Genomic DNA, 22572 nt, shown 5'->3' on the forward strand with positions numbered 1-22572 from the left:
AGTGCCTGTGTACAAGGTGCTATGATCAGAATATAAAGAAAAAAGAAAAAAAAAGTCCAGTCCCTGATGTCATAGTCTAATGCCCTTGCCTCCACTTGGTAAGTCCACCACAAAGCTTGGGAACAGGAGGTAGCATAATTTCAAAGGAAAGGGGAAGGTCCTAGTCTCCTCAGACATCTCCCACACTTACTTAGAGATGCCTTCAACAGGGGACAAAGCCCCCCATTCTACAGTTGGAGATAAAAAATCTGGGAGACAAATATGCCTGGAAAAAGAAAAATTGATGGAGGTCCATTCACACTACAGTGTAAATAACGATTGCTGACACTGGTGTCATGCTTTATGGTTCACAAAGGGCCAAATACATTATTTCATTGGACAAATGATAACTAATCCTTTCCTATTTTGCAGCAGGAAGGGAGGAGGGGAAACATAAGAGAAGCAGGGATCTGAATCAAGAGGAAGGACTGCTTCTAAGGGAAGGGAAAAAAAAAAAACCCAACAAATACAAAAAGAAAGGAGAGAATTGCAACACCAAAGGCAAAGTTCTTCATTTTGCCTTCTGCTGTGATCTGACAAATAGAATTAGTGCACTTAAAACTGAGAAAATTCATTAGAATTCTTTCCCTTGCTTCATTTATAGGATATTCACACATGTATGCCAATACAATAACATTCAGTGTTTCTAAGTGCATTTAGGACTTCCGCCATTTCTATTTCATCAATAATATTGATTGCATTCCCAGCATGCAAAGCGTGAAGCCACAGAGCAACTCATCTAACCCCCTAACTCATACACATGTATACGAATGCTTTGGGAAAATGAGTGGTCAGCCACTTTCACTCTCCAAGCTTTTAAGAAATCCTACCCCACCTGCCCAAAGGACAACTCTTCCCTGCTCCTCTTCTATTCTCCCCCCAGTCCTTAACTTCAGGACTCCCAGAGTCTGAAGTGAAAAGAAAATAGCAGGAGGCTCAGGGTACAAGTTTTCTTTTTTCATTATTCTATATGAGGACTGAACCTCTGCCCCTGGCCTCATTAACACCATTCTAGAGCCACATGTTTCTTAAAATGTGGTCTATGGGACACCAGTGGTCAATGAATGCTCTCCAAGTGGTTAGCAGGCCTGCCCAAGATGCAAAGTACTGAACAATGTCTGGGATTTTTTGAACTGTATTTTCTATTGTAGATTGCATCTCCCTGAGAAATCAATAAATGGATAGTTAGTAAACGTAGTGATAATAAAGGTAGTTTGTTTAGAAACAGCGTAGTACAGAATAGTGAAGTTTGGATTCAGTGAAAGAACCATACTTGAGGACCTAGAGGGCCACATGTGGCTTCAAGGCTACAGATTTCCCATCCCTGGAGGGAGTTTGCTCTGTAGCTGGGATAAATTGCCACTGGGGGATGTAAAAAGGTTGAGGAGGGGTGTGTGTGTGGGGGGGGGGGGGTGAAGGAGTAAAGTCATGTCAATTTCACTTGCCCATTGGAAACAGGACAGCATCCTTTGGGGTTGGCATCATCCCCTTCCCACCAGCACCAGAATTTTCTCACCTCTCTCCTCTTGTGTGCTAGCAAAAGTCCAAGAGGATCATCTCAAAGCTAATGTCCAACGGACTCATTAATAAGAAAGCATACTAATTAAAGCAGGATCTCCAGACTTCCAGACAGTGAAAGGATTTCCCCCATTCTCCTCATCAAAAGGCTTGCTCAGACAAGTTGGTAACCAGATAAATGGAGGAGGTCCATCTGTGGTCCTCTCAAGTAGACAGAAGTCCCCAAGATCAGTCATTTCCACAGCCTTGCTAGTGGGGAAGTCTGAGAAGATCTCCATGGGCACACATAGCCTGCTCCTTAGAATGTAATGATGGAAGGGTCTCTCACTTTGCTCTTTTTCCTTAATCCTCAGTGCCTTGATCAGTGGTTGGAACGTAACAGATGCTTAATAAATATGGTTGATTGATTTGTTTATTTTTCCACCCTGTCACTTTTTTTTTCATTTGCAGACCTCATTCTTCTGATTTCTTTTCTTTTTTACCTCCTCAGAATTTTTTTTCTCCTTTTCCTCTTTAATGGCTGATTTAGTGGAGGTACCGTAGTATAAGGGATGAATGCCCGACTTAGATTAAAGAAAGAACTGTGTGTTTGAATTCTGCCTCAGGGCAAGTCACTTAAATTCCCTTACTCAGTTTCCTCTTCTGTAAAATGGAGTAGAATAATAGCACCTCCTTTCCTGGGTGGTTGTGAGGATCAAATGACAATGTATGTAAAGCAGTTTGCAAATCCTAAAGCTCTGCATAATTATTTGCAACTATTACTATTACATCCTTCCAGCCTAATAAGACATAATATAGGGAGCCTTCCCTTAAGCCTTTCATCTTTTTTTTCCAATTATTCATAGAGTAGGGATTCAAATTCAAGCTCTCTGATTTAATTCCTGTTTCATTTACATTTAATATTCACCAACTTGATGATTGCCTTGTTTGTGGAAATAAATATCAAATTCCCTACAAATATCTGGAACATGTTTCTTAGTTTTCACACCTCTGTTAGCTGCAGAGAAGCAATCTATTCCTCAGGGACGCTGAGGGCTGCTGCTGAGGAAAGCCAGGAAGTCTACGTTCCATTATTTCTTCAAGTCATTCTCTCCCATAGTGTTATCTCTGGACCAATTTGTCCAGGTGTTGACACCCGATTGATTAGCCAGCTAAGCAATCATCCGCTCCAGTCTGACGGTTCCTTAGTGCAAAGCAAATACAATGAGCAAAATCACTGACAGCTTCTACTAAAAATGAGACGCTATCTTGGAATCCAATATTCCAAATGGCCTTCCAGTTAAGAATGACTTACCCTGCAAAGCTGAGTAAAATCCTGAGGAGCATTTCTGATGAAAAGTTGAGAACTGAGTAGAAACTTTGAAATGCAAGCAAAAGTCCAGAAAAACAGAGAAATGCAAATGTATTTGAGTTAATGAGAAGTGTTTTACTGCTAATATTCGAATAGAGGGAAAAGAAACAAATGTCCTTTAAGAACCTTCATCTCTTCCAAAGGTATTGAGGAAGTTACAAAAGCATACCTTACATTGCTGAGTTCTTCTGACATATTAGACCCCTAATATTACTAATTAGGAAGGTTGTTTTCTTTCTGGACCATGTACCCAAGGGAAGCTCTGGAGACTGTCCTTTCCCTCCTACTCAGTGAAGTATCCAGTCCACACAGTACTAGTGTATCTCTTTCTAGCATTTGTTCTACGCCAGTTGATTACTAAATATTTTCTTTTCCATTCATTTGGCTGCTGACTTCAGATTTGCCTCTGCAAACCTTAAAGTGTTTTACATTTTATCTCATTTAATCCTTATCACAGTTTTGGGAAGCTGGTGTTACTAATACCCATATTTTACAGATGAGGAAAGGGAGACACAAAGAGGTTAAGGGACTTGCCCAAGGTCACACAGATAGTCTGATGTAGGATTCAAACTCAGGTTTTGCTGGCTCCAAGTACCACATTCTACTCACTGTTACCTGCCTATTTGTTGGTACATGCACCTCAGAAGTGATGGAGAACCTCTGGGATCTCATCAAAGTGTCCTTTCAGAATTGAGAGAGCTCAAAGGAAACACAGGATACACAAATTTACAATATCCACCCCAAATGTCCACACAGACCATTTGTGCCCAGTCTGTGGTAGAGCATCCCGAACTCATATTGGTCTGATCAACCACAGTCCGACACATTGAAACTTAACTTGGGCATAGTGATATCATTTTGGTCCTCTTCGAGAACAAAGGACAACCACCAATCAGTGGGGTTGGTGGTGGTGGTAGTGGTTTGGGATTTGGGCACCTAGGTGGTGCAGTGGATAGAGCGCCAAGCCTGGAGTCAGAAGACCTTATCTTTCAGAGTTCAAATCTATCTTCTGACATTTACTAGCTATGTGACTGTGGGCAAATCACTAACTCTGCTTGCCTCAGTTTTCTCATCTGTAAAATGAGCTGGAGAAGGAAATGGCAAACTACTCCAGTATCTTTGCCAAGAAAACCCCAAATGGGCTCACAAAGATTCAGACATGACTGAACAACAACAGGGAGTTTACTCCAGACCAGTTAACTTCCGAATAGTTCCCTTTCTGCTTACTGGACTCCTGACTTCAGAGAGTCTGCAGACTACTACTCAAAACTGTCTGAACATAGTGTTGTTTATCACCCTCCTAGGAGATGAATATTTAAGAGGGAGAGAGTGGGGAGTGACGCCTTCTGTAAAGCAAATGGTGGGGCAGACAAGTCAGCGCTTGTCCACCAAGACCTGGGATTTCATCAGTGAAATAGAGCAGATTAAATCTAGAGTGCCTGAGGCAAATAGACTTTAAGTGACTTGTTTTGGAGTCACTAGGGGTCTGAGCTGAGAGCTTGGGTCTCCTTGCTCCAAATCCACCACGTACATAATCCACGTACCTAACTTTCCTTCAGCATTGACTTCAGGCACTGAAAACACATTTTATGCCATTCCCAGGCCTGAATTTTGACAACACAGTCCTTGACACTGAACAATGGGAATTATTCAAAATGGCATCTGTACAACAATTTTTTGCTGCTCAATTTGGGAATGCATCATGTTATGTTATAAATAAAGCTACTTTTGTCACTTTCAAAATAATAGAAGCATTTAGCACAATGCCCGGCACATAGTGGATGTTTAATAAATCATTGTTCTCTTGTCCTCTGTCTTCCCCCTCATTCCCTAAGCACAGACAAACTGATGGTAAGGAGAGGTGATTAAGAAGCACTCTGACAGAAAAAATAAATGTTGCAAAATGGACAAATGACACAGAATGTTAACTCTGAAGGACTTTTTAGAGATAAATTTAAGCCTTTTCTTTTTATAAATCAGGAAAATGAGGCTCAAAGACAAAAAATGTCTTGTCCAATGTAAGTCTCAGTTTTCTCATCTGTGAAATGGCGATAATTCTAATTCTAGTACCTATATCACATTGTTGAGGCTCAAATGAGATGAACATAGATAGAGAGGTGTGTAGATGGATAGATAGATAGACAGATACATAGATAGCTATTGTATACATAGCACTTTGTAAATTTTAAAACACTTTATATAAATTTCAATTATTGTTCTCTTTTTCTCTTCACTTATTGCAAAAGTGATCATTTGCTACTTGCAAATGACAGAGAGAGTGATATTCTATTATTTGAGAACTTTGGAAATAAGGACAAGAAGATGATTGGGTATGGACCCAGAAGATGTAAAGGTATTATAACCTCTCATTGCTGTGTGACAAGATCCCATTATCAAAATGAGAAAGTTCTGGAGAATTCTTTAACTTATAATAATAACAGCACCTTCTTGACAGAATTGTTGTGAGGATTAAATGAAACAAGGGCTTAGCATAGTGCCAGCATATAGTAGGTTTTAAGTAAGTGCTTATTCTCTTCTCCTTGGGGTGTAGGGTGTGTTCAGGGGGGATCAGTACCAGTACCTATGGTGTGATGGCTGCCGAGCCCTTTTCAAGGCTCTTCCCACCTTTAAGTATCCACCTGTTCCACCTAACTCTCACCTGTGGCTCCAAGAAGCTGCAGCATGCGCAGTGGCCACACTCTGATAAACCATATTGGCAGACGGGCCAAATCAGGTTGAGGGTAATCAAGGATTCTCAGACCCATTGGTGAGTTAGGGGGGTGTCTACCCCAAGCATGTGAAGACTTCATCTGGTGGAATGGGCAGATGAGGATAATTTGTTCCAATGGTCATGAAGGCAGATGAAGCAGGTGATATGAAGCACTTAGAACTTGGTTAGCCATCCAAGACGCCAAGGTCATCCACTGCACCCTGAGCCACTGCCAGTTGTTTTGACTCTGTCCTGACACTAGACTATGATGACTCTTTAGGAGAAAGTGAGGCTGATGCGTTAGTGCAACTCTACCTCACTTAAATCCAGTTTACATACGAATCAAAAGACATCACCCATACCATTTCACCATTATACCTCAAAGTTCTGTGGCGATAGACAAGTGATGAAGCAACAGGTGCAGATACACTGGGAGCTGTAGTCACAACCCTGCACATAGGTGGCCCAAGCCATAGGGTCTTTCCTCATTGCAAGCAGCAGTGGGACTCGGCAGCCCCCTGGGTGTCTGAGTAGTCTTTTAAGGATCTCACTGCTCACCTCCTGGTGTGAGGAAGGGGGCTAGAAAAGGTGCCCTAAACATTACCTACTTACTTAACCCTGACCTGATTACCATGGAATGCAGGGAATCCCCCATACAGTCAAAACAAAAAAAAAGTACGAAGACATCTGCAAAGATGATTCCACTCATCATCAGCACATGCAACATGCACACAATAATAGACAGCACAAAATCCAGTAGACCTGAAAGAAGAACTGCTCTTGCTGCAAGAGAACTCAAAAAGGATTGCATCCAAATAGCAGCCCTGAGTGAAACAAGGCTGGCAAATGAAGCTCAGCTTACTGAAGTTGGAGCTGGATACACCTTTTTCTGGAGTGGGAACAGTGAAAGGGAGCACCATGAAGTTGGTGTGGGTTTTGCAATCAAAACCAATCTAATCAGCAAGCTGGCATGCCTGTCAAAAGGAGTGAATGACAGGCTGATGACAATGCAATTGCCACTCACAGGAAAACACCATGCCACCATCATCAGTGCCTATGCTCCCACCATGACAAACCCTGATGAAGTCAAAGACAAATTTTATAAATACCTAGAGATCCTTATCGTCAATGTGCCAAAAGAAGACAAGCTTATAATTCTGGGTGACTTTAATGCTAGAGTAGGCTCAGACTACCAGACTTGGCAGAGAGTCCTAGGGAGGAATGGAATTGGAAACAGCAATAGCAATGGTCATTTACTGCTGAAGACTTGTGCATCACATGACCTTCTCATCACCAATACTGTCTTCCATTTACCTAAATGCAATAAAACTTCATGAATGCATCCTCACAGCAAACATTGGTATCTAATAGATTATGTGATTGTAAGGAGAAGAGACAGACAAGATGTGAGGGTGACAAAGGCAACGTGTGGTGCAGAGTGCTAGACTGATCATAGACTTATCCTTTCCAAGCTAAATATTTACATTAATCAAAAGTGCTGTGCCCAAGGTAAAATGACTGAAGGAAGAATTAATGTCAATAAATTATATCTCTTCTCTGAGTGTGAACAGTTTGCTGCTGACTTGGAGGGAAAGTGGAGCCAACACACAGTTGGTAACAGTGGAGCAGAAAAGGAGTGGACAGCGTTCAGATATTTGGTGTACAGCAATCCATTTGCTCATCTGGGTCAGAACACTCCCAAACACCAAGACTGGTTCTATGAAAATGATGGGAAAATTCAGAAGCTGTTAAATGAAAAACAAGAACTCCATAGGATTTACCAGCAGGATAGTTCATCCACCTCTAAGAAGGCAGCATTTAATGCCATCAAAAGCAAAGTATAAGCAAAACTAAGAGAGATGCAGGATTCCTGGCTCAGTAAGAAGGCAGATGAAATTCAGTTTTATACTGATACTAACAATACAAAGTGCTTCTATGGTTCCCTGAAAGCTATTTATGGACCAAAAACCTATGGTGCATCACAACTACTCAGTGCTGATGGAGTCACGTTGATTAGTGATAAGGACATGATCCTAGAGAGATGGGCTGAATGCTTCCATAGTGTTCTCAACAGACCATCATCAATCAATGTTGAGGCCATTAACCATTTACCTCAAGTTGAAGTCAATCCCTCCTTAGCTGAACTTCCAACTGAAGAAGAGGTTTTGAGGGCCATTAGGCTCCTTTCATGTGGCAAAGCCCCTGGTGTTGATTCTATTCCAGCTGAGATTTACAAGGTAGGGGGACCATTGCTCATACAAAAGCTGATTGAAATTTTCCAGATTATATGGCAAGAGGAGGTTATCCCCCAGGAGTTCAAGGATGCCTCCATAGTCCATCTCTATAAGGGTAAAGGGAATAGATTGTCCTGAGACAATCACAGGGGGATCTCTCTCTTAGTCACTACTGGCAGAATTCTTGCTAGAGTCCTGCTTAATAGGCTGATCCTTCACCTGAAAGATGGTCATATACCTGAGGGCCCGTGTGGCTTTAGAAAGGACCAAGGAACTGTTGATATGGTGCTTGCTGCCCGACAACTCCAGGAGAAATGCTAGGAACACAACAGAGGTCTGTACACAACGTTTGTGCATCTGACCAAGGCTTTTGACACTGTTAGTCAGGAGGGCTTATGGAAAATTTTGGTTGCCTGGAGAAGTTCATCAATATTGTATGTCAATTTCATGATGGCATGTTTGCCCAGATTCTGGATGGTGGACAAAGTTCTCGTGCCTTCCCAGTCACCAGTGGAGTGAAACAGGGATGTGTGCTTGCTCCCATGCTTTTTAGCATGTTTTCAGCCATGTAAACAAATGCTTTCAATGAGGATGAACATGGGATCAAGGTCAACTACTGTACTGATGGTAAGTTCTTCAATTTGAAAAGGTTACAAGCCAAGACCAAAATGGAGGGAGTGTTGGTGCATGATTTTCTGTTTGCAGATGATTGCACACTCAATTTAGCCTCTGAAGCTGAGATGCAACAAAGTATAGATCAATTTTCTGCTGCCTGTGCTAATTTTGGCCTAATAATTAGCACCACAAAAGCACAGGTGCTCCATCAGTCACTACCACACCATCCATATGTGGGACCGTAGGTAACAGCAAATGGAGAAGTTTTGAATGCTGTGGATAAATTTACTTACCTTGGTAGTGTACTTTCCAGGGATGTACACATTGACAGTAAGGTTGATTCACACATTGCCAGAGCTAGCTCAGTGATTGGGAGGCTCCAAAGAAAAGTTTGGGAGAGAAGAGATTTTAGACTGACCACCAAACTGAAGGTCTACAGAGCTATTGCATTGACCTCATTGTTATATGCTTGTGAAACATGGACAGTCTACCAGTGCCATGACAGGAAACTGAATCGCTTCCATTTGAACAGTCTTAGGAAGATTCTGAGGATCATCTGGCAGGATAAGGTACCAGACACTGAAGTCCTTGCTTGAGCTGAACTGCCAAGTATTCAAACTATGCTTCAGAGAGCTCAACTCCAATGGTCTGGCCACAGTGTTTGAATGCAAAATGTATGCTTGCCAAAAAGACTATTTTATGGAGTACTCGCATGGGGCAGGAGATCATATGGTGGCCAGAAGAAATAATACAAGGACACTCTCAAGGTCTCTCTCAAGAACTTTGGATTTGACTGTGCAACATGGGAGACATTGGCACAGGACCACTCAGCATGGTGTGCCCACATAAGAAAAGGTGCTGTACTCTTTGAGCAAAGCAGAACTGAGACAACAAAAATAAACGCTGGATCCCCACTGAGAAGGCAATCAATTCAACATAAGCTATACATGTGCAGTTATGCAAAAGAGTTTCATAATAGTCATGTTGTGAAAGACTAACTATATTTCCCTCCATCCTGTCCTGCCCCCCAATTTATTCTATTCTCTCTTTTGATCTTATCCTTCCTCTAAAGTGTTTACTTCTAATTACTTCCTCCTGCAATTTGCCCTCCCTTCTATAATCCCCACACACACCCCACTTATCCCCTTCTCCCTTACTTTCTTGTAGTGTAAGATAGATTTTCATACCAAATTGAGTGTGCACTCTATTCCCTTCTAGAGCCAAATGTGATGAGAGTAAGCTTCACTTTTTCCCTCTTACCTCCTCCCTTTTCCCCTCCATTGAAAAGCTTTTTCTTGCCTTTTATGAGAGATAATTTGTCCCATTTCATTTTTCCCTTTCTCCTCCCAATACATTCCTCTCTTACTCCTTAATTTTATTTTTTAGATGTCATCCCTTCCTATTCAACTCACCCTGTGTATATAGATAGATAGATATCTATATATGAATGCATGTATGTATACAATCTCTCCAACTAACCAAATACTGAGAAAAGTTTCAGGAGTTACAAATATTATCTTTCCATGTAGGAATGTAAACAGTTCAATTTTAGTAAGTTCCTTATGATTTCTCTTTTCCATTTGCCTTTTCAAGCTTCTCTTGATTCTTGTGTTTGAAAGTCAAATTTTCTAATCAGCTCTGGTCTTTTCACCAAGAATGCTTGAAATCCTCTGTTTCATTGAATGCCCATTTTTTCCCTGAAGTATTATACTCAGTTTTGCTGGGTAGGTGATTCTTGGTTTTAGTTCTAGTTCCTTTGACTTCTGGAATATCACATTCCAGCCCTTAATGCAGAAGCTGCTAAATCTTGTGTTATCCTGATTGTATTTCCACAATACTCAAATTGTTTCTTTCTGGCTTCTTGCAATATTTTCTCCTTAACCTGGGAACTCTGGAATTTGGCTACAATATTCCTAGTAGTTTTCCTTTTGGGATCTCTTTCAGGATGTGAACAGTGAATTCTTTCAATATTTATCTTATCCTCTGGTTCTAGAATATCAGGGTAGTTTTCCTTGATGATTTCATGAACGATGATGTCTAGTCTTTTTTTTTTTTGATCATGGCTTTCAGATAATCTCATAATTTTTAAATTATCTCTCCTGGATCTATTTTCCAGATCAGTTGTTTTTCCAATGAAATAGTTCACATTTTCTTCTATTTTTTCATTCTTTGGTTTTGTTTGTAATTTCTTGGTTTCTCGTAAAGTCCTTAGCTTCTATCGGCTCCATTCTAATTTTTAAAGAACTATTTTCTTCAATGAGTTTTTGAACCTCATTTTCCATTTGGTTAATTCTGTTTTTTAAAACATTCTTCTCCCCATTGACTTTTTGAACCTCTTTTGCAATTTGGGTTAGTCTATTTTTAAAGGTATTATTTTCTTCAGCATTTTTTGGGTCTCCTTTAGCCATCTGTTGACTTGTTTTTCATGATTTTCTTGCATCACTCTCATTTCTCTTCCCAGTTTTTCCTCTACCTCTCTTACTTGATTTTCAAAATCCTTTTTGAGCTCTTCCATGGCCTAAGACCATTGCATATTTTTTAAAGTTTTGGATGCAGAAGACTTGACTTTTATGTCTTCCTCTGATGGTATGCTTTGCTCTTCCTCATTCAAAAGGATGGAAGAAAATCCTTGTTCACCAAGAAAGGAGCCTTCTATAGTCTCATTTTTTCCCCTTTTTGGGAATTTTCCCAGCCAGGTACTTGACTTTTAAGTCCTTTGTCAAGAGGACTCTGGAGACTTGTACGTTCTCAGTTCCTCCAAGGTGGCACAATCAAGAGAGAGGAGTCTACTCCTCTCCTGACCTATGCTCCAGTCTAGAAGCAACCCCAAGCTTTTCTGCCCAGGATCTGTGAGTAGGGCTCCCTCTCCAGAGCCTCCACCTGCTCCACCACACCAGCACTCTTCCTCATCCCAGGGCTGCCACTCAGGACTGAGACCCAGATCAGCTGCTCAATTCTCTCAGGGTCTTTAGACTGAGGGCTCCAAAAACGGACACTGTACAGCTGTGCCACAGTGGCTGCCGAAGTCCTGGTCCTGGGGCCAGGGTTAGACTGTGCTCCCTTCTCACCCAGGTGAAAGAGCTTTCTCACTGACCTTTGAAGCTGTCTTTAGCATTTGTGTGTTGAGAAATCTGGGAACCCTAGCTGCCTCCCATGATTCTGCACCCTGAAGCCTGCTTCAATCTAGTCACTGCCATGGGACCAAGGTTGGGCCAAGGCTCTGCTCCGAGTCTGGTGGAATAGACCTTTCCTGTCAACCTTCCAGCTGTGTTGGGCTGGAAATCTCTTTCACTCTTTCATTTTGTGGTTTTTACTGCTCTAGAATTTGTTTAGAGTAATTTTTTACAGGTATTTTATGGGCTATGCGGGGAGAGCTACAGCAGGTCCAAACTTCTTCTCCTTCCATTAGCTTTTAAAAATTATGTTTACTGAAAAGGTATAGTCCAAAAAAAGTAGTTAAAAAATTAAAAAAAAAACAATCCTCCCCAATCTGGGGGAGTATGTTATCTTTTTGCACACAAACACATACACATGGAGGGAGGGGGTTTAAGTACCATTTCAGTGAGTCATACATAGAGAGAACACATGGGATCAGGGAGGGGGGTTAGCCTACAACTCCTGGCCTTGGGAAACTTTTTTTCCATTGGAGGAATTTTCAGAAAGCTTGACTTGGGATGAGAAAAGTAATGGAAGAGTTGTTCCCTTGCTTAGCCAGAAATGGTTGCTTCCAGGATGTATTGGCTTAGCTGTTGAATAAATCCACTGCAGGGTCAGCTAGGTTGACGGAGTTAAGACCTTAGAGCCAGGAAGACTATTACATGTAAGTTACATGTGCTAGATTTGAATAGTTGCATGTGTCAGATTTGAACTAAGCAATGAACATCCACACATGCTCTGTCTAACCCAGTAATAATGGCAAAACTGAGGCTATTCTAAGACCTGGGCCTTCCCATCGTATAGAAAAGGGTGAAACATTTATTCATTCATACTACCACAAGTTTATACCTAGAAGGGACCTTCAAGGTAAGCTATCTAGTTCAACCCTTTCATTTTATAGATGATGAAAACTGAGTCTGCAAAAGTTAAGTGATCTGCCTAAGGTCACACAGGTAGCAAGCAACAGATTTAAAATTTGATGATAGGTGGCAAAGTAGATAAAGTTAGGAAGACTGCTCTTCCTAAATTCAAATCTAGCCTCAGACATTTATTAGCTGTGTGACCCTAGGCAAGTCACTTAACCCTATTTGCCTCAGTTTCCTCATCTGTAAAATGAGCTGGAAAAGGAAATGGCAAACAACTCCAGTGTTTTTGCCAAGAAAACCCCAAATGGGGTCATGGAGAGTCAGACAAGACTGAAAAATGATTGAACAACAACTTCTGATGCCAATTCGATCAAGCTTCCCTTGGAGCAAAGGGTCCCCTAAGCTACGGTCCTTACGTGCCACGCTGCACAGCAACCCACAGCACACCCCAAAGGATGTGGCTTGCTAACCACACCCCGTGGCTATGGCAGCCCTGCCAAAGAATGTTGGGCCCCAACAAAGAATGCTCTGAAAGCCATTTAAGAGGCTTCCAGGAAAACCACAGTGGTGGTTCAACACTTGCGATGTGTGTGGGAGAGCTCCTGCTTCTTCTCAGCTGAAATTCCAAACCCTGCTGAGCATCCACCAAGTCCTAGCACTTGTTACAAAGGGGGTTCAGAGAGACGTGTCATTTATATTGCAGCCACATGAAAACCCAGTCATACCTGCTGGTCTTCCAGACCATGTGCCCTTAAAACCCCTAACTGGGGGAATGTCATCAGATTCCTAAGTAATAAGAACCAGAAGAGTCATGAAAGGGGTCGAGTGGAAAGAGCACTGGATTTGGACCAGGGTCAAAATCCTGCCCTTCAGTCAGTCAATCAACTAACATTTACTAAGTACCTATTATGTGTCAGGTACTGTGCTAAATGCTGGGGATACAAAGAAAGATAAATAACAATCAGTGCCCTGGGAGGAGCTACCAATTCAAGTGGGGAAACAACCTAGAAACAGGTTTATGCAAACAAAATATGGACATGATAAACTGGGAGTAGTTTCAGAGAGAAGGCAGTTAGATTATGTAGGACTGAGATGTTTCTTACACAAGGCAGGATTTTAGCTGGGACTTCAAGGAAGCCAGAGAAGACAGGAGGGGGAGATAAGGAGGCAGAGAATTCCAGGCATTGGGAAAGCCAGTGAAAACACTCAGAGCCTAGAGATGAAGCATCATGTTTGAGGAACACAGACTATTTGTTAATTACCTTGGGGAAGTCACTTATCACCTCTGTCTTTGCTTCCTCCCCCATAACAAGAAGATGTTGCATTGAAACACCTTTAAATCCCCTTTCTCTTCTAAAACTTTGATCCAGCTACTCCATTTTACAGAAAACAATAGTGACTGACTTGTACATTGAAATGAACTTTAAGGTTTTACAATACATTTTACACACATTGTTTTATGGGGGAAAGAGGCAGAAGAAAAATGACAGAGAGGACAAGTGATTTTCTCAAGATGGTGGCCAAATAGGAACTACTATTTCAGTTTTCTTTCAATTAATCAGCCAACCAACAATGGTATATGAAGTACCTACTAAGTGCCTGGCACTGTGCTAGGTTCTGGATATACAAATGTCATGGAATCTGTCCTGAAAGAATTTACTTTCTATTAGGCTGAAACAATGTGTACATAGAATGCATATATAAAATACATGAAAAATAAATATTCAAGGTAAATACAAGATAATTGGATAGGGAGGTAAAAGTATCATGAATAACCTGATTTTGTTTTTTTGCTTTTTGGGTTTTTTGGGTGTATATGGCCCCTGAGAGTGCAGCAGATAGAGTGCTGGTACTGGAGTCAAGAAAACTCAAATTAAAATTTTCCCTAGTTGTATGACCCTGGGAAATTCACTTATTCTGTCTGACTCAGTTTCTCCATCTATAAAATGGGGATATTAATAGCACCTACCTATAATTTACAATACTGTTGTTAGTGCATAAATTGTTCTTCTAGTTTTATTATGCATTGCCTCAGTTCATATAAGTCTTCCCAGGTTTCTCTGAAATCATCCCCATAATCATTCTTTTTTTTTTTAAATTTATTTATTTAACTTTTCAACATTCATTTCCACAAAATTTTGGGTTCCAAATTTTCTCCCCATTTCTTCCCTTCCCCCATCCCAAAACACCAAGCATTCTAATTTCCCCTGTCACCAATCTGCCCTCTCTTCAAACATCCTTCCCTTCCCTTATCCCCATCTTCTCTTTTGGTAAGGCAAGATAACTTTCTATACTCCATTACCTGTATTTCTGTTTCCTAGTTGCAAGAACAATACTCAGCAGTTGTTCCTAAAACTTTGAGTTCCAACTTCTCCCCATCCCTCCCTCCCCACCCATTCCCTTTGGGAAGCAAGCAATTCAATATAGGCCATATCTGTGTAGTTTTGCAAATGACTTCCACAATAGTCATGTTGTGTAAGACTAATTATATTTCCCTCCATCCTATCCTGCCCCCCATTGCTTCTATTCTCTCTTTTGATCCTGTCCCTCCCCAAGAGTGTTGACTTCAAATTGCTCCCTCCTCCCACTGCGCTCCCTTCCATCATTCCCCCTACCCTACTTATCCCCTTCTCCCCCACTTTCCTGTATTGTAAGATAGGTTTTCATACCAAAATGAGTGCATGTTTTATTCCTTCCTTTAGTCGAATGTGATGGGAGTAAGCTTCATGTTTTTCTCTCACCTCCCTTCTTTTTCCCTCCACTGAAAAGTCTTTTACTTGCCTCTTTTATGAGAGATAATTTGCCCCATTCCATTTCTCCCTTTCTTCTCCCAATATATTTCTCTCTCACCACTTAATTTCATTTTTTAAAGATATGATCCCATCCTATTCAATTCACCCTGTGCTCTCTGTCTCTGTCTCTGTCTCTGTCTCTCTGTCTCTCTCTGTCTCTCTCTCTCTCTCTGTGTAATCCCACCAACTACTCAGATACTAAAAAAAGTTTCAAGAGTTACAAATATTGTCTATCCATGTAGGAATGTAAACAGTTCAACTTTAGTAAGTCCCTTATGATTTCTCTTTGCTGTTTACTTTTTCATGCTTCTCTTGATTCTTGTGTTTGAAGGTCAAATTTTCTTTTCAGTTCTGGTCTTTTCAGCAAGAATGCTTGAAAGTCCCCAATATCATTGAAAGACCATTTTTTCCTCTGAAGTATTATACTCAGTTTTGTTGGGTAGGTGATTCTTGGTTTTAGTCCTAGTTCCTTTGACTTCTGGAATATCATATTCCATGCCTTTTGATCCCTTAATGTAGAAGCTGCTAGATCTTGTGTTATCCTGATTATATTTCCACAACACTTGAATTGTTTCTTTCTAGTTGCTTGCAATATTTTCTCCTTGTCCTGAGAACTCTGGAATTTGGCCACAATGTTCTTAGGAGTTTCTCTTTTTGGATCTCTTTCAGGAGGTGATTGGTGGATTCTTTCAATATTTATTTTGCCCCCTGGTTCTAGAATGTCAGGGCAGTTTTCTTTGATAATTTCATGAAAGATGATGTCTAGGCTCTTTTTTGATCATGGCTTTCAAGTAGTCCCATAATTTTTAAATTGTCTCTCCTGGCTCTATTTTCCAGGTCAGTTGTTTTTCCAATGAGATATTTCACATTATCTTCTACTTTTTCATTCTTTTGGTTTTGTTTTGTGATTTCTTGGTTTCTCATAAAGTCATTAGCCTCCATCTGTTCCATTCTAATTTTTAAAGAACTCTTTTCTTCAGTGAGATTTTGAACCTCCTTTTCCATTTGGCTAATTCTTCTTTTGAAAACATTCTTCTCCTCATTGGCTTTTTGAATCTCTTTTGCCAATTGAGTTAGCCTATTTTTCAAGGTGTTATTTTCTTCAGCATTTTTTTGGGTCTCCTTTAGCAAGGTGTTGACCTGATTTTCATGCTTTTCTTGCATCTCTCTCATTTCTCTTTCCAGTTTTTCCTCCACCTCTCTAACTTGATTTTCAAAATCCTTTTTGAGCTCTTCCATGGCCTGAGTCCATTGAATGTTTATTTTGGATGTTTGGGATACAGAAGCCTTGACTTTTATGTCTTTCCCTGATGGTAAGCTTTGTTCTTCCTCATCCAAAAGAATGGGAGGAGATATCTGTTCACCAAGAAAGTAACCTTCTATGGTTTTATTTTTTTTCCCTTTTTTGGGCATTTTCCCAACCAGTTACTTGACTTTTGGGTTCTTTGTCAAGAGTAGGGTATAGTCTGGGGACCTGTAGGATATCAGTTCCTCCAAGGTGACACAATCAAGTGTGTACTGGTCTGGGCACAGAGAAGGATTTTTGTTCCCAGAATCTTGGCAGAGTTTCCTCTCCACAGGCATCTGACCTCCAGTTCTGCCAAGCTAGCACTCGGAGGGTGGGATTCAGTCAAGCTGTGGGGGCAGGGCCACCATTCAGTGGGAGACAAAGACCAGCTCCCTCAGTGCCCCCAAGGGATTGTACGATCCAGCAATGGTCTTGGGCTGCTGTAGGGGCTACCATGAGAACTCCTGCCCCCTTCCCAATGCGACCTCTGCTGACTGCTGCTTGAGGCAAGAGCTATAGAAAGGCCCTTCTCCCTTCTCAGCCAGCTGAAAAAACCCCGTCACTTACCTTTGGTGCCTGTGGGTTGAGGGATCTGTGGGCCCACTGCTTCTGTGACTGGGGATTCCTAGACTGGAGATTCCACCCACGAGGGCTGTTCACGAGCTGTGTGCTGTGTGGCCAAGGCTGGGCTGGCCTCCATGCTCCTGTCCCTGTCAGGTGCAGCTGGTGTTTCCCATGGGCCTTTCAGGTCACCCTGGGCTGGAAATCTCCTCTACTCTGTTGTTCTCCACTTCTGCTGCTTCAAAATTTGTTGAGAGCCCCTCTCTACAGGTATTTTATGGGCTGTGTGGGGAGACCCTGCACATGTGTGTCTTTCTACTCCACCATCTTGGCTCCACACCCCCATTATCATTCCTATAGCACAATGATATCATGTCATATTTGTGCACTATAACTTATTTAGTCATTCCCAATGATGAACATCCTCTTATTTATGAGGAACAAATGAGATAATTGTAAAGCCCTTCGCATAATTCTTGACACCTAGTAGGCTCTATGTAAATGATAGTTACTATTATATAAGTTGGGGAAACTTCTCAGAACTCCTTGATCTGTTTCTTCCCTTCTGATTAAGTAGAGATACCTGATGCTCAGATAAATTGTATATATCAGTTCAGGTTTCAAGAATCTTCCAAAGACTCTAAGTCTGTGAAGTTTCTACCAATCACTCTAAGATCATATCAAAGCAGTGGTCTGGCATCATTTTTATTGATTGTGCCATAGCCTTACCCAGAATCTCAGCATTCTGAAACTGGAATCATGGAATATCTTATTACTGCCACATCTAATTACTCATAAAGTGTTCTCTATGGTTTCTGAGTAAAGAGTGCCCCATAAACACTCTGGGGATTTGTGATTATTTATGGATGGGAAAAAATATGACCTTCATTTAAAGACTTAGTATTCTTTAAAAGGGGAGTTGGGGGTAGCTTGATTTTTCACAACCAAGATTTTTATGTGAATGAATAAATGGAAAAGCATAGATCAAATGTTTATTGTGTGCCAAGCATTGTGATAAGCACTGAGGATACCAACAGAAAAGGTAGACTGTCTCTTCTCTCAAGGAGCTCCCCTTCTAATAGGGGCTAACACACATCTAGAAAGTTTCAACTTCAGGGTAGATAGAAAGATTCAGTGGTTCCTAGAACACAGTAGAAAAATAAATGGAAATTCATCTTCCCTAATGTCATTTCTACTGATCAAAATCCTATCAACTTTTGCCTTTAGACAGTGACAAGCACTTTTGTATGAGAACTTTCTTTTCCAGGTCTTTGGGAACTGTGACTACTGGAAAGGTGGAGCTTCATCACCCCCATTTTTTTAAATCACTTTCTAGACTGAACTACCAAAGAGGTTGGTTCTCTGGTTGATAGCTATGGGGTCTGGACTGGAAGCAGAGCCAGTAGTCTGGGGGGACACTGCTATTCCTTGGAGCTCCTGGGCATTTATGGGCTATCTCCAGTAGAGTGTGAGGGAAAGTGGTAGTCAAGATGGTGACAGTGATTTGACTTTCCTGGTAGATGCCACCAATTTCTCCCTCTAGGTTGTCTGCTGATTCAGCTAGGCTGGCTTACATATCTTTTAGGTGATGGCTAGTCAGCAGTTGGTGGGGTTGGCTGGACCCTTCTCCATAGAGATTTGCTTACTTGAATTTGGGAATTTGGGACTGGTCTGGAAGCACAATCGATCATGCCCTTGAAAACGCACCATGGCTACATAAGCAATGTTCATTATTAGGAATTTCCCTATTCTGAGGCAAGAGGGTGATGGAAGTTCACTAGGTGGAAAAAAGAGTAAGTCATCTTTCAAGAAAGGTCTTTGTCTCCTTAAAGCCTTTGGAACTTTCAAATTAGCCCAGGAGAGATACACTCACCTGCCTAATTGAATTACGTGTATCTGCTGTATTTGCTGTAAATGTCTCTTATGGGTCTCTTATCTAAGAAACAAATGAGTCAAATGGATAAGAATAAGAGCCATTCCCCAAATGATAAAATGGCCAAAGGATATGAATACACAATTTTGAGAGGAAGACATTCAAGTTATCAGTAGCCATATGAAAAAAAAAGTTCTAAATTGCTAATAATTAGAAAAATGTAAATTCAAACAGCTTACAGATACTGTCTCACATTCATCAGAATGACAAAGTTGACAAAAAAGACATAAAGACATAAAAAGTTGACATAAAAGAAAATGACAGATGCTAGAGGGGCTGTGGCAAAATAGCTACTTTAACGTATTGTTTCTGGATCTGTAAACTGGTCCAGCCCTTTAGGAAAGCAATATGGATCTATACCCCAAAAGTTCTTTGACCCAGAAATACCACTATTAGATCCATACCCCAAAGGAGACAAAGAAAGAAGGAAGGAGGCATATGTACAAAAATATTTATAGTAGCTCTTTTTTGTGATAGCAAAGATTTGGAAACTGAGAGGAGGTTCATCATTGAGGAGTGGCTAAATAAGTTATAGCACATGAATATGATTTGATATCATTGTGCTACAAGAATGAGGATGAGGATGATTTCAGAGAAACCTGAGAAGACTTATAAGAACTGAGGCAAAGTATAGCAGAACTAGAAGAACAATGCATATGCTAAAAACAATATTGTAAACAATCAACTTTGAAAGACTTAGGAGCACTGATCAATGTAATGACCAACCATGATTCCAGTGGTCTTATGATGAAACATTGCTGTTTACCTTTTGAAAAAAAGGTGATGAACTCACAGTGCAAATGTATATGTATAAACACATATATAATATACACTATATATGTATGTGTGTATATGTGCATATTTGGGGGAAAGAAAGGCACATGATAGGAGGTTTTCTTGACTATACATGTTTGTAATAGGGGTTTTGTTAATCTGCTTGCTTTCTCAGTGCAGGGGAGAAAGATGGTAGATTTTAATTTGAAAAAGAATTTAATTCTTAAAAAAGTCATGTGGGGCAGCTGGGTGACACCAGTCTAGAGCAGGAGAACCTGAGTTCAAATATGACCTCAAACACTCACTAGCTTGTGACCCTAGGCAAGTCACTTAACCCTGATTGCCTCCCTCTTACACACCACTCCCCCACCCCACCCCACCAATCATGAGATTCATCTGTACTTAGTCAATTAGGTATCAAGAAGCAGAAAACCACTTATGAAATTTTATTGTCATAATAACCACAAGACGGAGGCCAAGGTCAAGTATCCTGATGTCCATCTATAAACGTAATCTAGAGCCCTGAGATTCAATTCAGTGAATACCAATCAATCATCAAAGATTTAAGTGCCTACTATGTGCCAGATATTGTGCTAAGTGTAGGCAAAGACAAAGACAAAAATGAGATCTTCCCTGTTCTTTATGAGCTTATAGTCTACAGGAGAGATATAATAGCTACCCCCAACAAGGAAACAGCCTGGGATAGAGAATCAAGTCACAAGCTTAGAGGCAGGAAGACCTAGGTTTAAAGTTTGCTTCAGACATGAACTATATGACCCCAGACTAATGATTTAGGCCTCAGGTTCCCATCTGTAAAATGGGTGGTGTTGGACTTGAACACCTCTACAATCTCTTTCAGCAATAAACTTATAACCCTAAGTAAATACAAGATATGTATAGATAGACAAACAGATAGATAGATGATATATATATAGATAGATAGATAGATAGATAGATAGATAGATAGATAGATAGATAGATAGATAGATAGACAGACAGACAGACAGACAGACAGACAGACAGACAGACAGATAGATAGATAGATAGATAGATAGATAGATAGATAGATAGATAGATAGATAGATAGATAGAGGTCTTTGGAGGATGGGGTGGGGGGTTAAGCAGTGATGAAACTGAGCAAAACCATGAAAGTTATCTTAAAGGAAATCAAACTTGGACTGAGCCTGAGGGTAAAAAGAATTTCTAAAGAATATAAGTGAAAATGGGTAACATTCCAAGAGGGGAGGAAAGTAGAGAAGTTGGTATTTAATCTTTCTGGAAGCCAGCAAAGCATCTTGAACTAGATAGTGACCTTCTCTGGAAGTGAAAGAATCTAGGTCACATAGAAAATTCCTATAACAATTGAGAAGAGCTTAACTTGCCATTCTCTTACAAGAACAGCTCTCTTGCTGGTTTGTTTGTTTCATTTCCCCCCCTTCTCCAGGTGCAGACCCTTTGGTCATCTTAATTCACAAACAGTGAAATTTCTTCTGCACTTCTGAAAAGTAACTGAGTCACCACTCAGGTCACTTAATGAAAAAGGATTCTGTGGGCCCAGAGAAAAGCTCTGCCAGAAGGCAGAAGGGTATGACCTAGAAACTGGACTGAGATCTGGGGAAGCTGGAAGCCATTGCTCATTTGAATGTTAAATCTTGAGCCAAAGGTGCTGCCTTCCATGGCAGCATGATGCTTTAAAAATATATGACTGTGTTAATGCTCGAGTCAGGTCTGTGAAATCACCCTGAAATTGAAAATACTAGAAAAACATCTACATCCATTCAGCTTTGGTTATTACCGTCAAAAACAATCACCCATTGAATGTCTGCTATGCATGTGTCTAGGATGTTATGGTGCGTACTGAGGATATAAAGATGCATAAGGTACAGTTACAACCCTTGGTTGGGTTTTCAATGGAGGGCAAGTCAAATACTTCAGAAGATAGAGGAGTATTCCAACCAATGAAATAACACAGAGGAAACAGAACTGAAAAATATCACACATACCAACTATAGGAAAAAGTAAATAAAAATGAACAGATGAAAAATCCTGATGAAGATGCAGAAAGAGTAACTGAAATAGTGTTATGCTACTTTGTAGGCTGGAATCAAGCAAATACTCAAATAGAGCTTTGATCTCATCAATTAGGGAGTTCTCTCCAATAACGTAGCCCGTGACCCATCCATGCTTCTCCATCTTATATAATGCTTGTCTAGATATCACTATTGGGGATTTATCTAACATGTGATAAGTCCTCATTCTTCCTTTTCTCTTGACATAGAGAAGGTTTCAGTGACCTTTAAAAGTAACTTATTTACTGATGCTAAGTGAGTTCAGTTGTTTTGATGTTCAGTGTATGTTTTGTTTAATATTTTATTTTTCCCAATTATATGCAAAACCAATTTTAACATTTTTTTTCAAATTTTGCATTCCAAATTCCCTCCCTGCCTCCTTTCCCCCTTTGTTGAAAAAGCAAGCAATTTGACATAGATTATACATGTGTAGTCATACAAAACATGTATTTCCATGTAAGTCATTCTGTGAAAGAAAAGATGGACAAAAAAACCAAGAAAAATGAAGAAAGTAAAGAAAAAGTATCTTTGATCTGCTTTCAGGTTCTACCAGTTCTTTCTCTGGAGACAGCACCTTTCGTTACAAATCCTACAGAATTGTCTTGGATCATTGTATTGCTGAGAATAGGTAAATCATCATACAATATTTTTGTTACTGTGTGCAAT

This window comes from Notamacropus eugenii, chromosome 1, assembly GCF_028372415.1.
Source record: "Notamacropus eugenii isolate mMacEug1 chromosome 1, mMacEug1.pri_v2, whole genome shotgun sequence".
Taxonomy (NCBI): domain Eukaryota; kingdom Metazoa; phylum Chordata; class Mammalia; order Diprotodontia; family Macropodidae; genus Notamacropus; species Notamacropus eugenii.